Here is a 14,476-nt window from a genome sequence, read left to right as displayed (position 1 = left end):
AATATGTTTTAAAAAAAAGTCCAAGTCAGATGTGGCCCTGGATCCCTGAAGACCTTCCCTTAGATGGTCCTTATTATGAGCCAAGATCACCAGTGAAAATCTAGACTTGCATCTTTTAATCAATACAAGGGTTCTCTCACGTCGGTTCTTATATTACTGGTGTTGCCTTCTAGACAAATACAAATTTGAACAAAAAAAAATATTTAGCGAAATTTTGTACATGTGGAATGAGGAGAAGAAACAGTGGTTGGTGGCATTGCCAATCTCTGGGTACAGGCAGAGATAGAATTAGAGGATATACAGTAAAGTAGCCCCTGAATTAAATCCAGAACTAAATAAATCACCAGCTTATCTCCAAAGCCTACAAAGAGAAAAGTAATTTTATCATAAGAATCTTAGGTTTGTGTACCTTTTGTCGAGCGTTGCTTACCCATATACAGAAATCTTAAAAACTCCACTGGATTTCTAGAGACTGAAGTGGGTTATTGTTTCTTCAGTCAACAAAGAAACATGAAACATGTTATTTATGGAGTGAATTCAGTAATGTGAAATATTGTCATACACTGGGGGTTTATCAGGATCTGGATGATCAGCAAATGAATATAGTACTAAATCCCCCTGTTGTTTATCTAGAGCGGGGGTCCACAACCTTTTTTTCACCCGTGAGTCCCATTTAAATGTAAAAAACAGGTTTGGTATCAACACAAGCATGAAAAAGTCCCTGGGTGCCATGCGTTGGCTATGTGGTAGCCCTCATATGGACTGACAGCCTAAAGGAGGCTCTGTTTCAGAGTACGCCTGGTTTTTATGCAACGAAAAGTTGCCTCTAAGCCTGAATTCAAAAATCTGCTTTTAGGCCACTGTGAGCAACATGTTGCATGCAAGCCACTGGTTGGGGATCACTTGTCTAGAGGGAGGTGACCAGATGCTTTCCATGATGTCTATAAATCAATGCCATTTTCCAAGGATTGTATCTGAATGTTTTCTTTATAGTTCATTTATACTGCATGCCCCACCACGTCAGAATTAGGGTATCACTACACTCATGACATCTCTTTTGGGCACCTCACTCCATCTGTCTGGGAATTTAGAAGTGACCACTGGTCTGGAATCTTAAACGACCCCTACTGTTTAGGGATGGGCCAATTTTTTTGCCTTGTTTCGCCGTGGAAATGACGCCGACAGACTTTAATGCGAAATGTGGCCGGCGGTGAAATTTTGGCAAAACAAAATGGATCAAATTCACCCAAGCCTGCTTCCTGTTCTTTTCAAATGCTATGAATATTGTACTTAGAGAAGAATTGATGCATCACTAATTATATTAGCAAATAACACTCTTCAGTGGAAATGAGAAAATAAAATCACCACGGCCAGAAATGACCATGCCCTCGACCTTCAGCATAGGGAGCAGATGTAAACACTCCAACAGGAGACAGGAATCAATTGGACTATGAACAGTCATTCCCTAAAGCACTTGGGATGATTAAAACAAGTATAAGAACAAAATAGTGTGAAACCTCAGGTCATGGTGGGACAAGGGGCAGAGCTAAGAGGAAAATCTGAAATGGATAATTTACTGTCAACTTTTGTATAAGAATAGTCATTGGTATCACTAAATACATCTTTTATATTTTGGGACAGACCCAAAGTAATGCAAGAAAAGCCCTGTTGTCTAATCTGCTTTCATTTATCCTAGTTATTATCCTAGATATTTGCTTAAAGGTGGCCATACACAATAAGATCTTATCGTTTGGCGAGGTTGCAGGACCGCAGGAAAAATCAAACCTGCCCGATCGATATCGGACTGATTTAGGCCTGGTATCGATCAGGGAGACCCATTGGAAGCCCCTACACATGGGCAGATCCTGAAACGCAGGTCTGAAACGTTGTGTTTTATCTGGGCCAAGAGCCTATGTCTCAATAAAGGCATTTTAAGAAAATACATTCGTGGATGGTGCTGTCTGTGATACAAAGAATTCGATAATCAGTTGATGGTGGAAACTGTGAGACTTGCACCAAATGAAAGGATTTTTGGAGGTATAAGTGCTGACTAAACTCTTGCTAAAGGAACAATATCGGCAGCTTTAATCTGCTTGTGTATGGCCACCTTAATATATAGGCACAGACGCAAGAAGAAAACATTAGAAGATTTACTGCCTGTTCGACCACTAGATGGAAAAAAAACCAGGAAAAAGGGCAAGAAAGATTACTAGCTGCTCTGTTCTCCCTTACCCTATGAAAACAAGGACGGGTTTATTGATTCATACAATTGTTGTTGATGTACTTAGAGCTGGCCATGATTAAGAGATTCAGCAGACAAAAATCTGTGAAACTGGAACAAACATAGTGTGTAAAGTATTGGCGTTGCCTTCTGTCTGCTGGTTATATCTCAATCATGGCCGCAGTTCAATCAGTACATTAATATATTTGGTATTCATTACTTGATTATAGGGATTGCAGATGAAGTCACACAAGTAAGAAAACATTGTAATAGAAAAAAAATATACAGGTATAGGATCCATTATCCAGAAAACTGTTAGCAAGAAAGTTCTGAATTTCAGAAAGGATGTCTCTCATAGACTCCATTTTATCCAAATAATCCAAAAAATTTTTACAAATATTTTTTCTCTGTAGTAATTAAACAGTACCTTGTACTCCAAATTTAGATATAATTAATCATTATTGGAAGCAAAACAAGAGTATTGGGTTTATTTATGGCCTTATTTATCAAAATCTGAATTAAAAAAAAAAAAAGTCTGACCAAAATAGAACTCATTATTTGACCTTATTTATTATTAAAAAAGCATGATTTAATTGTATCATAGACACACATTGATCAAAAATCCGAATCATACAGTTTTTCCCGGAATAGCTAATTTTTTAGACTTTTTTCCAAAAAATTTTCAGATTTTTGCCCGAAAAGTCAGAAAGAGTCGGATTTTCGGGCAAATTCCAGTGAAGACCACAGAAACTTTGAAATAGGATAGGGACCTCTCCCAATCTATCGACAGGTCTGAGATGCTGGATTTTCAGATTCTGACTTTATCCATCCTCTAGTTTTAATAAATTTCGGGGAAAAAAAATATTTTTCCACTAAAAATTCAGACTTTAATACATAATCCCCTGTATGTTGACATGCATTTCTAGCAGATAAAGTATGAAGATCCAAATTACGGAAATATCTGCTATCTGGAAAACCCCAGGTTTTGAGCATTCTGGATAACAAGTCCCATACCAGTACTAACTGTGGCAGCTCCAAATATTCATACTAATGAGCATAGGTTGGTTTTTTAATACAATCTCCTTTTGAACTCACAACACCCGATTTGTGGAATCCTCTTCCAAAGTTTTCCTTTTCTTTTAGTTAACTTGCATTACTAGAAGATCTGTCTACAGTATTTCCAAATATTGTAGCTACTCCAATCACCTTCCATTGTTCTTGTCATTGTCCAACTTTCCACAAAACCCATCTAGATAAAATCAACCAAACCCATAAATATACAAGTCCCATATCTCCCATTTATCAAGCTGATTCCCACATGTTCTCCAAACCTTCTGTGCAACACTCAACAAAATCTCTTAATGTTAAATATAAACTTAACCCAAAATATACAGCCAAGCCCATATTGCCCATTTATTTTTTCACTTAAGGTGACCAATATATACTGGCAATAAAAGCTGTCAATTCGGCCACTCCTAATGGAGTCGGCAGTTTATTGGCCTGTGTATGGTGCCTGCCCAATGGCCCACTCAACCAATATCTGCACAAATATCATCCATAAGTCAGATGAGAAAATTCCAATGGTTAGGGACCACATTGGTGTGTTGATGATTCCCCCTCCCAATTGGATTTTTTAACCTACAGGCCATTGGGCAGACACCAAACACAGGCCAATAAACTGTTGACTCTTAGCCGTTAGCTGCTTTTATCATCTCTTGTGTGGATAGTTTAGGATAAGAAGTCTCCATAGACCGTCATTATGATTGGATCAGCCGATGGGTGACACTGATCTGGCTGTGTATGTCATCATCTGTTCCTCTCACCTATAATGCACAGAATTGTGGAAAATGTTTTGGTTTCATTAATAGAAAAACTACATTAATAATCTAACAGAATATTGCACATCATAAGAAATATTATTTTGTAAGAAGATCACATCCACTACAATTTATGGCCTAAATATTCCATTTGACAAAATCCAGACCACAAGAAAGAAGGTAAAAATATTGTTGAATAATTATTTAAAATCATATGTCATGGGGCAATGACATTATTACCGTTTCCCTGTTTATAAAGAGAATAAGGGCTTTAGAGGAGTTTAATTTTTAATAAAGATCCTAAGCTACAACAGAGGTTCCCCTAATTATATATAACATGTAGATTGTAGCATTTTAAAGTAGAGTATTGTATTTATTACCAAAAAAAATTGACATATTGCAGTAGAGTGATTTTTGGTATTTCTTTAAACTGGAATTTGAAGAATATTTCTTCTGAATGATTCATCAAGACTTGAAAAGGAATGAGGATTAGGGAGTCCTGGTCACCAAGGGCGGTGCTTTGGCCACTGCACAAATATGGAGGAATACTGTCCAATGCACTTCTTTCCATTCATTAGGAATATTGCAACAATAAAACATAATTAAGCAATATAGAAATATAATTAGAACCGGATGGCTTTGTTTCACATGAGGAATTAGGGAAATACACGGTGGGGTTTCAAGGCGAAGTTTATGAAAGACAGAAACTCTGTGGACGTCCAAAAACAATTACCAAAGTTTATTATCATAAAAGGATGCTTTCCGCGGGGAGATAAGAAAATCTAATAAAATTATACATTGAGAACATCCAAATAATTATATTTTGAAATTAAAGAAAAATGAAATGATGAGGCTAAGAGAAGGATACTCCATTTATGAGGAAAGTCTGCTAAGTAGTGATGGGCAAATTTAGGGCGTTTTGCCGAAAAATTAGCGAATTTCACGCAAAATTCACAAACGACGTCCGTATTTTGACGCCAGCATCCGTTTTTTTTGACGCCGCAAATTCACTGGCGAAAATGCGCCGGCGTACAAAAAAAAGGACGCCTCCGTCCATTTTCTTTTGACGCTGGTGAATTTTCGGTGGCGAATTTTTGTGGCGGTTTTGTGAATTTATTCACTGCTGCTGAATAAATTTGCCTATCACTACTGCTAAGATCTTCGGCCATGATATAATAGACTACATCATGAGGCTTGTTTACTGTCATAGGTGGCAAATTGCACAAGAGCGGTTGCAACCATTTAGAAATTAGTTTGGAACAGGCCACTACAAGTTGAAAAGTAAAGGTTTGATTGGTTGTCACTGAAAACTGATAGAATGAGGACAAAGTGAAACAGTGCCCCAGGCCATCAGGATTTAGTCTAACCCTATTCCCGTATGCCTGACAGCAACTCCTGATACAAAAGTGCCACAAGTTATATTGGTGAGTAAGAGCAACACAGTTCAATAACAGTGGGCTGCACAATAGAGAGTGTGATTAGTGCCCATTTAATTAACCAATACCTTCACATGGTGGTGTTTGAATTGCAGTGTTGGGGTATTGACTTTAAAGGGTTTGTTCACTTTATAATTAACTTTTAGGGGCCCATTTACTTAGCTCGAGTGAAGGAATAGACCATCGACTTGGCTACTTCGACCTTCGACTCCGACCCCAGTGACTCTACATTTCCTTCTCCTTTAAGTCAATGTTGATGTTCTTCAGAAGAATCAGAGAAATTACCGAAGGTCTGGAACATGACAATTCTTTCTTGCTTTATCCAGATGTAAATCCCCCCTCTCGTGTGTACTGGTGACTGATAAATTGCTTCCATATGCAAAGAAAGGCCTTCAGAAGCTGCAGATGCCATTTTGTTACCCAGGATAGGAAAAACAGACATTTTTAAGAATAATAGATTCAATTATCAATAGCATATGGCAAATTTGCAGTAGCTAATATTCTTTTCATTAACATTTTCATTATTTTTTGTATTTTAATAGTAAAATATTGAAAAACGATATATTAGTTATATTATACAATGTGTGATGAGAGTGTCGGGAGGCCCCCATCATTTAATTATGGCATCTTCCACTATTACAAGCAAAAGAGAGATGTTTTAAAATACCTGGTGGCAGCTCTAGCATCACTTCTGCTATTATAAAGCTTCTGTAAAATCCTGGAAGTCAGTAGGTAATTGTATACAGCCCCTTATGGCTTTATGGAGTAACCAATTTGATTGTATATGGATTAGGGTTTCGAGGATGGTCATCACATTTTACAGTACTTGTTCCTATTTCCTATATTTCAGGACTTGAAGGAGACAGCAATATACAAAGTATTGGGATAGTTAGGGGCCGATTCACTAAGGGTCGAATATCGAGGGTTAATTAACCCTCGATATTCGACTAGGAATTAAAATCCTTCGACTTCGAATATCGAAGTCGAAGGATTTAGCGCAGATAGTTCGATCGAACTATTAAAATCGATTCGAAGGATTTTAATCCAACGATCGAAGGAATATCCTTCGATCAAAAAAAGTTAACCAAGCCTATGGGGACCTTCCCCATAGGCTAACATTGACTTCCGTAGCTTTTAGATGGCGAACTAGGGGGTCGAAGTTTTTTTTAAAGAGACAGTACTTCGACTATCGAATAGTCAAACGATTTTTAGTTCGAATCATTCGATTCAAAGTCGTAGTCGAAGGTCGTAGTAGCCCATTCGATGGTCGAAGTAGCCCAAAAAAACACTTCGAAATTCGAAGTTTTTTACCTTCGAATCCTTCACTCGAAGTTAGTGAATCGGCCCCTAAATCTCCCAACTGAAACAATACTTTTGGTTGAGAGGGTTCAGACTAATTTCAAATTTGATTTATAGGGTTGTTGGATCATTAAAACAAATAAAAGTAACCCTATTGTCCTGGACAGAGACAGCCATAAGCAAATCCCAATTCATTATATCATAATATAGAATGAACAAACCCTTTTTGGGGGTCCTATCTACATTAGCTTCTAATTGAACGTTTGGGGGTGGGAAGGGATGGCTCGAGAGAATTGTAGTGTGCAGGTGTTTTTGACAATGGGCCTGCAATGGGCCCATGAACTTGGTGTTTGACTAGGCAGTGTTGCTTGAAAAATGTTGTCTGCAACAAAACCTCAGTAAACAAAACTGAATTTTGGGGTCATATTTATTATCATTCCAATTTTTTTCACAAATCATTTTTTTTTTCTTAAAATGTTTTAATTAATTAATTAATTAATTAAAAATGTATTATGTGTAAAAATTATGAAAAACTCAAGTACAAAACGTCAACAAGTAAACAAAATCAAGGTCCTATAGAAGTCAATGGGAGCTGCCCTGATCCAGTTGAACCTTTTTTTTTTTTAGCCATTCAGACTTTTAGGATTCTTTTGCTAGTAATTGTATGAAAAACTGGAATTTTTAAAGGTTTTCATATTTTTTGTCCTGCATCGTTTAGCATTTTTTACGTTTGTACTTTTTTATTCAGATCTTTTAATAAATTTCATGCCATTCGTGGTTTTAAAGAATATGAGTTTAATTGGGGTTTCAAAAAGCTCTAATAACACTAAAATTTGAGATTGTATTAATGGACCTCTAAGGGGCAGATTTATCAAGGGTCGAAATTTCGAAGTGATAAATACTTCGAAATTCGACCCTCAAATTAAAATACTTTGACTTCGAATATCGAAGTCGAAGTATTTTTCATTGAATTTGGCCATCGAACGATTGAATAAAATCGTTCGAACGAACGATTAAATCTTTCGAATCGAACGATTTTAGTATACGATTTTACTTCGATGTGTGAAGACTTAGATAAACGGGTCCCCATAGGCTAACATAGCACTTCGGCAGGTTTAATTTGGTATTGAAGTATTGAAGTATTGAAGTATTGAAGTCGAAGTTTTTTTAAAGAGACAATACTTCGATTATCGAATGGTCAAATATTCAAACTATTTTACTTCGAATCGAATTCAAAGTAAATTCAAAGTCGTAGTATCCTATTCGATGGTCAAAGTATCAAAAAAATTACTTAGAATTTTGAATTTTTTTACTACGAAAAATTCCCTCGAATTCACTTCGACCCTTGATAAATCTGCCCCTAAGAGTTTATAGATTTTAGGTTTCTGCTAATATGACCTAAGCTTGGGTACAAACCACAACACTATCACCAAAATGGCTTATATCAAAACATATTCTAGCCCTAAAAAATGAATACATGAAAAGCACAATCCATTCTAAATAATTCGAGAAACAATTTATAAAAGTGCACTCACATTGCACGAAACCTTCATGGCAGTCTTTAACATCTCTTTGGAAATAGTTTATTCTACTTTTTACAAGACTAATAGATGGTGGGATACAAAGCCAGTTTATTTTAATTGCCTCCTATAATGTTTTTATGATACAAGAACATAATTCTATTTTTCCATGCGTTTTATGAAAATCCATTACCTTTGTAGTCCATGAGAAGAATATTGTAAATGACTTTTCTCAACTGCAGCCTTGTGCCTCAGAATGACCACTAATACTATGTTCTCTCAATCCAAAATGGGGTAAGTCTAGTCAAAATCCTGTAGTCATGCAGCATAACATTCAATAAATCCAATGCTTTGATCCTGTCTTCGGTATTTAAGTTGAAACTTGGTAGATGGCAGCACACATTGTTCTGCATACCGTAGTTTTCCCTTAATGGAAACTACGTGGATCCTTTTCAGGAAGCTTTGTACATGTACCTCATCAAGGAATGAAAATTAAATTCTTCCAAGATCTATGTGGGAAAGGGATTATAGTTCTTGGATTGACTGATGGCAGAGTAAAGTTTATCCACAGCCTGTGAACAATGCATTTGGAAAAATGGAACTCATTAAATGAATGTTGTAGCAAATAATATTGCTTAATGATGAGCCATAATGTTGTTAAATTCCCTGTGTGTCTATATATTTGCAGAAATGTGGTTAGTTCAAGGATCACAATATCTTCATTTTTAGTTTTCCATTGTTTTTTCGTAATAGAAATATATATAATTATATCCAACTCACTTTGCTTTCCCAAGCTTTAATATAGGTGTTACTGGCTTCCAAGCCTCCATTACTTTCTATTCAAATGACCAACTCCTCCTGTTGCTCATCTGTAGCATTATAATCTAGTTGGGTATAAACAGGGCTCCTGAATCTGGAAATTCAATGATAAACTAACCTGGAAACACACCATATGACACAAAGTAGTAAATTTGATAATGATAATTATAACGAATGGAAGCAGGCACTCAAGGGCAAAAACTTCCACCAGGCAGATGTTCAAAAGTGAAAAAGTTTATTGTGTCAAAACAGCCTGACGCGTTTCGTGTTCCAAACACTTAATCATAGGCTAAAATCCTAGAGCCATGCCTCAAATATTTATACATCAGAGGTCCAATCAAATCAACACCCCAATTACCAGTCCACCCAATCCCACGAAACTCTACCCATCTAATCTCTACCCAATCTTATCTAATGATAATTATAACATTATAAACACTAGGGAGGTAATTTATCAAAGGTCGATTGTTAGAAGTTTTTTTTTACCTCAAATGATTTTGAATGAACTCGAAACTTAAATGGTATTTTATGTAAGAAAAAACTTGAATGGCAACAACACGATTCTGAGAGTTCAATTCCCGCAACCTAAAAACTCATATTAATCAAGTTTTTAGGTTGAAAAAAACCTCAAATCACTTGAATTATTTAAGTTATGGGCCAAAACCCTCAGAAAAAAACTCAAACATTAAACAGGCTGTTAACATCTTCAAATGGTTCAAGGGACCTTTGCCATTGACTCCTACATGACCAAGACAGGTTTTAGATGGTGTATTTTCAGATTTAAGCTATTTTTTAGGGTCGGGTATAACCAAACAACCAACTCGAAAACTTGAATTTTTTTGAAATACAATAACTTGAACCATAATAAATCTGCCCCTAGAAGTTAAAGGCGAATTATTGTGAAATTTACAATTTAATACAAGCTCCATCTCATGCAAATAGAGAACTTTCTAAATAGAATCAAATACAAATTCTGTAACAGTTTTTAAAAATAATCAAGTGACTTTGCAGTCTTACCCTCTCAGCAATCTCTTTCTTCACCTGCTCAGAATCAAATTGAGATAATTTCATAAATACAATGTATTGCACTAATTGTTTTTCAAACACAAAGCTCTATGCAGAAAGACAGATGTGCTAAGACTAGTGATGAACAATTATTTCAGAAAAGGTACAGAATTTTTAATTGCATTTTTAATTGATTGATAGATAGGGGCAGATTTATCAAGGGTCGAATTATGAAGTAAAAAATACTTCGAAATTCGACCATCGAATTGAAATACTTCGAATTCAAATATCGAATTCAAACTTTTTTCCATCGAATTTGGGTATTCTGCGGTCGAAGTAAAATTGTTAGAATCGAATGATTTCAGCGATCGATCAAACAATTTTACTTCGACTACAAAAAACAAAAAATGCATTAGAAGGTCCCCATAGGCTAACATAGCATTTCGGCAGGTTTAATTTGACGAAGTATTGAAGTCAAAGTTTTTTTTAAAGAGACAGTACTTTGATTATCAAATGGTGAAATATTCAAACGATTTTACTTCGAATCAAAGTTGAAGTAAATTCGAAGTCGTAGTATCCTATTCGATGGTCAAAGTATCCAAAAAATACCTTCAAATTTCTAATTTTTTTACTTCGAAAATTCCCTCGAATTCATTTGACCCTTGATAAATCTGCCCCATTGTGTTTTCATGTGATTAACCCTGTATTACATTTTTTTTCAAGCAACTGTTTCCCTTTAACTTATGCCTAATGACTGCAGAGCAACTGGTTTATATGATTAACTACAGTGATTATCATTAATCTGAGATGACCTCGAATACCCCAAATAATATTCAGTGCAGATATATCCTCTTTTATAATATAGTTGTTATTATTATTTAATAATACAGTGATATTATTTACAAATAAACACAGAAGTAAATGAATTAGTGAAGGCAGGTTTCCTAAAGCGTTCTCTTCAACACAAAAACAAGCTGTATATTTCTAAGAATTACCAACCATTAAAATATCTAAACATAAAAATAAACCCAAATGAAAACCAAAATCATTCTATGGTTTTACAAAACACATTAGAAAGCTGACTTATAAATCATAGTTATGAATGTTATTCCTCAAACCCAATATTCCTTTGGGTGTAAACACCCTTGGCACTTAGTCCACAATTATTTAAAATGAGGACATTAACGTGTATTACACAAGAAAGATCTTCCTACCACCAGCCCTCCCATGGGATCTTTTAAAGTGCTTCTAATATTTTGATGACAATTAAGATTAAATGATGCACTTTCATTGCCTACCACACTATTTTTCATGATTTCTGGTTGCTCCATATAATTTAAAAATGTTGGTTTGGCCCATTACTGGGTTTGCAAAGCAAAGGCCAAGATTCAAATGATTATTTGTGAAGTGAGATGGGACATTTATTCAGATAGGATTCCAAAACGAATGGGGAAAAAAAAGAACCTCTTGAACTGCAAAGTGAGGTCAACAGTTTATAAGGACAGAAACCGGTTGAAATAAACCATAAGAAGAAAATAATCATTTGCCTGGAATTTTAGTTTAATTTATACCAAATGCTACATTTTGTCTCAACAATATGTGATTATTAGCGTGATTACACTACTAATTAGAGGTGTTTTTACTTCAAGGATTCCCAAGCAATACCCACCTATTATAAACCCTCAACCCTTCTGTATGGTTCTTTCTATGTATTATGTTTTCTTTATACACAGGACAATGCAAAGGCTAAGGGAAAAGGTGTTGGTGCAACAACACAAAACTCAATATGTCAAGGAGGGCATTCAGCATTTCCAGCAATATAAATATTGTAAAGGACAAATGTTCAGGGACAATATTCCTGTCGATGGGAAATATGCTTAAAAAATCGTGACTGGGGAAGGCCTGAAGCTTTCTGAAGTCTGTGTGAACTGTGGGTGAAAATAAGGTCCTGTTGGAAGGAGAAAAAACAATGACACTTTAGTAAAAAATATAAATTGGCAAGAAACTGAAAACTATGGGCATTCAGAAGTCACTGGGAGTTGTGGATGACAGTGTGAAGATGCTGTCAGGCTACTGTACCTGTTCACATATCTGAGGTATAGAGCAGAGTGGACAGAAAACTTGAAAATTCATGGTTTTCTTTTTACATCTTAGTTATTTTGTCATAAATTAACTTGCACACACAGTTTATATTATCAAAGAACTCCTCAGTGACTTCAAATATCCTTATAATTTACAGTAGGGTGTACATTATCCCTTATAATACATGAGTGATACTCAGAGTTCCCTGTATAACTCAGCATGTAGCCTTGTGCCTTTATATGGTCACAGAACAACCCCTCAGTGATTTCTAATATCCTTATCATTTACAGTAGGGGGTACATTATCCCTTATAATACATGAGTGATACTCAGAGTTCCCTGTATAACTCAGCCTGCAGCCTTGTGCCTTTATATGGTCACAGAACAACCCCTCAGTCACTTCTAATATCCTTATCATTTACAGTAGGGGGTACATTATCCCTTATAATACATGAGTGATACTCAGAGTTCCCTGTTTAACTCAGCCTGCAGCCTTGTGCCTTTATATGGTCACAGAACAACCCCTCAGTGACTTCTACCATCCTTATCATTTACAGTAGGGGGTACATTATCCCTTATAATACATGAGTGATACTCAGAGTTCCCTGTATAACTCAGCCTGCAGCCTTGTGTCTTTATATGGTCACAGAACAACCCCTCAGTGACTTCTAATATCCTTATCATTTACAGTAGGGGGTACATTATCCCTTATAATACATGAGTGATACTCAGAGTTCCCTGTATAACTCAGCCTGCAGCCTTGTGCCTTTATATGGTCACAGAACAACCCCTCAGTGACTTCTAATATCCTTATCATTTACAGTAGGGGGTACATTATCCCTTATAATACATGAGTGACACTCAGAGTTCCCTGTATAACTCAGCCTGCAGCCTTGTGCCTTTATATGGTCACAGAACAACCCCTCAGTGACTTCTAATATCCTTATCATTTACAGTAGGGGTACAATATTCCTTATAATACATGAGTGACACTCAGGGGGTTGTTTATTAAAGTCCGAATGCCAAAAACTTGAAAAATGTGAGGTTTTTTTAGTATAACATTTTTAGTGGAAAAAACCTTGAATTTTATTCGAGATTTATTATACCCCAAAGTGCAAAAATTCAGAATACAAATATCCGCCATCTCAGACCTGCCAAGGTTGTATATAAGTCAATGGGAGAGGTCCCTATCCCATTTGGAAGTTTCTGTGGTCTGCGCTTGAATTAGCCTGAAAATCTGACTATTTCTTTTTGAGCAAAAAATCAGAAAAATTTGGTCTTTTCAGGAAAAACCTCTGAAAAAATCGCATCGTTTTCGCTCAATTTTATCGAGTTTTCCACCGACCTGATTAAATCATGCTTTTTTAATAATAAATAAGGTCAAATCATGGATTCTAGTTTGGTCAGACTTTATTATTTAACAAATAAATAATCCCCTCAGTGTTCCTTGTATAAGCATGTAGCCTTGTGTTTATACAGAATATGCTTCATTATTACCAACATTACAGATATTCATTTGTAAAATCTAAAACACTATATTGTGAAAAAGAGAAGGTCACTGCCCATCAGAAATATTACACCAAACTTTTTGGTAAAACTGCAAGTTTTTGGATGTACGTTTCAGATCTTCATATTACACCATTCCTACAAATTTCCATCTCAATTGTACAAACCCCGAAAACAATTTGTGTTATTTATTTTTTCTTGGAAAGGAAATTCCAGTTTAGACACTAATTTATTTTGTGTTTCAAAACCTCAAATAAAAAGAGAAAAATGTTTCATAGTCACCTTCCTTTAAGGAGAACGTTCAACCTTGAACAAAACAAGATAGCTTTTTTTTTCAGTTGCTGATGATGAATTTCCTTGGAGACCCATTTCTTTGGTTCCCCCACACATATTCATCACCAACAATCTGTTATTTCTATATCAAAGGCACGTCCAAGTCTGTCAATTGTATGTTGTAAAATAAAGCCGAAATTTTATTAAACAAAATAAGAAGTTATACAGTAACTTTGTGAGTGATCATTAATCTCAACTAAGCAAAATGTCCTGCTTCAAAAGGTCTATAGTTCACATACACATGAGTTAGGACTCTTTCTACATATTGGGGCTCGTTTATCAGTGTAACAGGTGCAAGTGCTGGAGTGCAGAATGGCAGGCACATAATTCATACATTAAAGAGGTTATTTACTAAAATCCAAATGTTACTGATTAATTAATAAAACAAATCAGACCAAACTAGAATCCATGATTTACACTTATTTATCATTTAAAAAGA

This window comes from Xenopus laevis, chromosome 6L (genome assembly GCF_017654675.1).
Source record: "Xenopus laevis strain J_2021 chromosome 6L, Xenopus_laevis_v10.1, whole genome shotgun sequence".
Taxonomy (NCBI): Eukaryota; Metazoa; Chordata; class Amphibia; order Anura; family Pipidae; genus Xenopus; species Xenopus laevis.
This window is presented reverse-complemented; position numbering follows the sequence as displayed.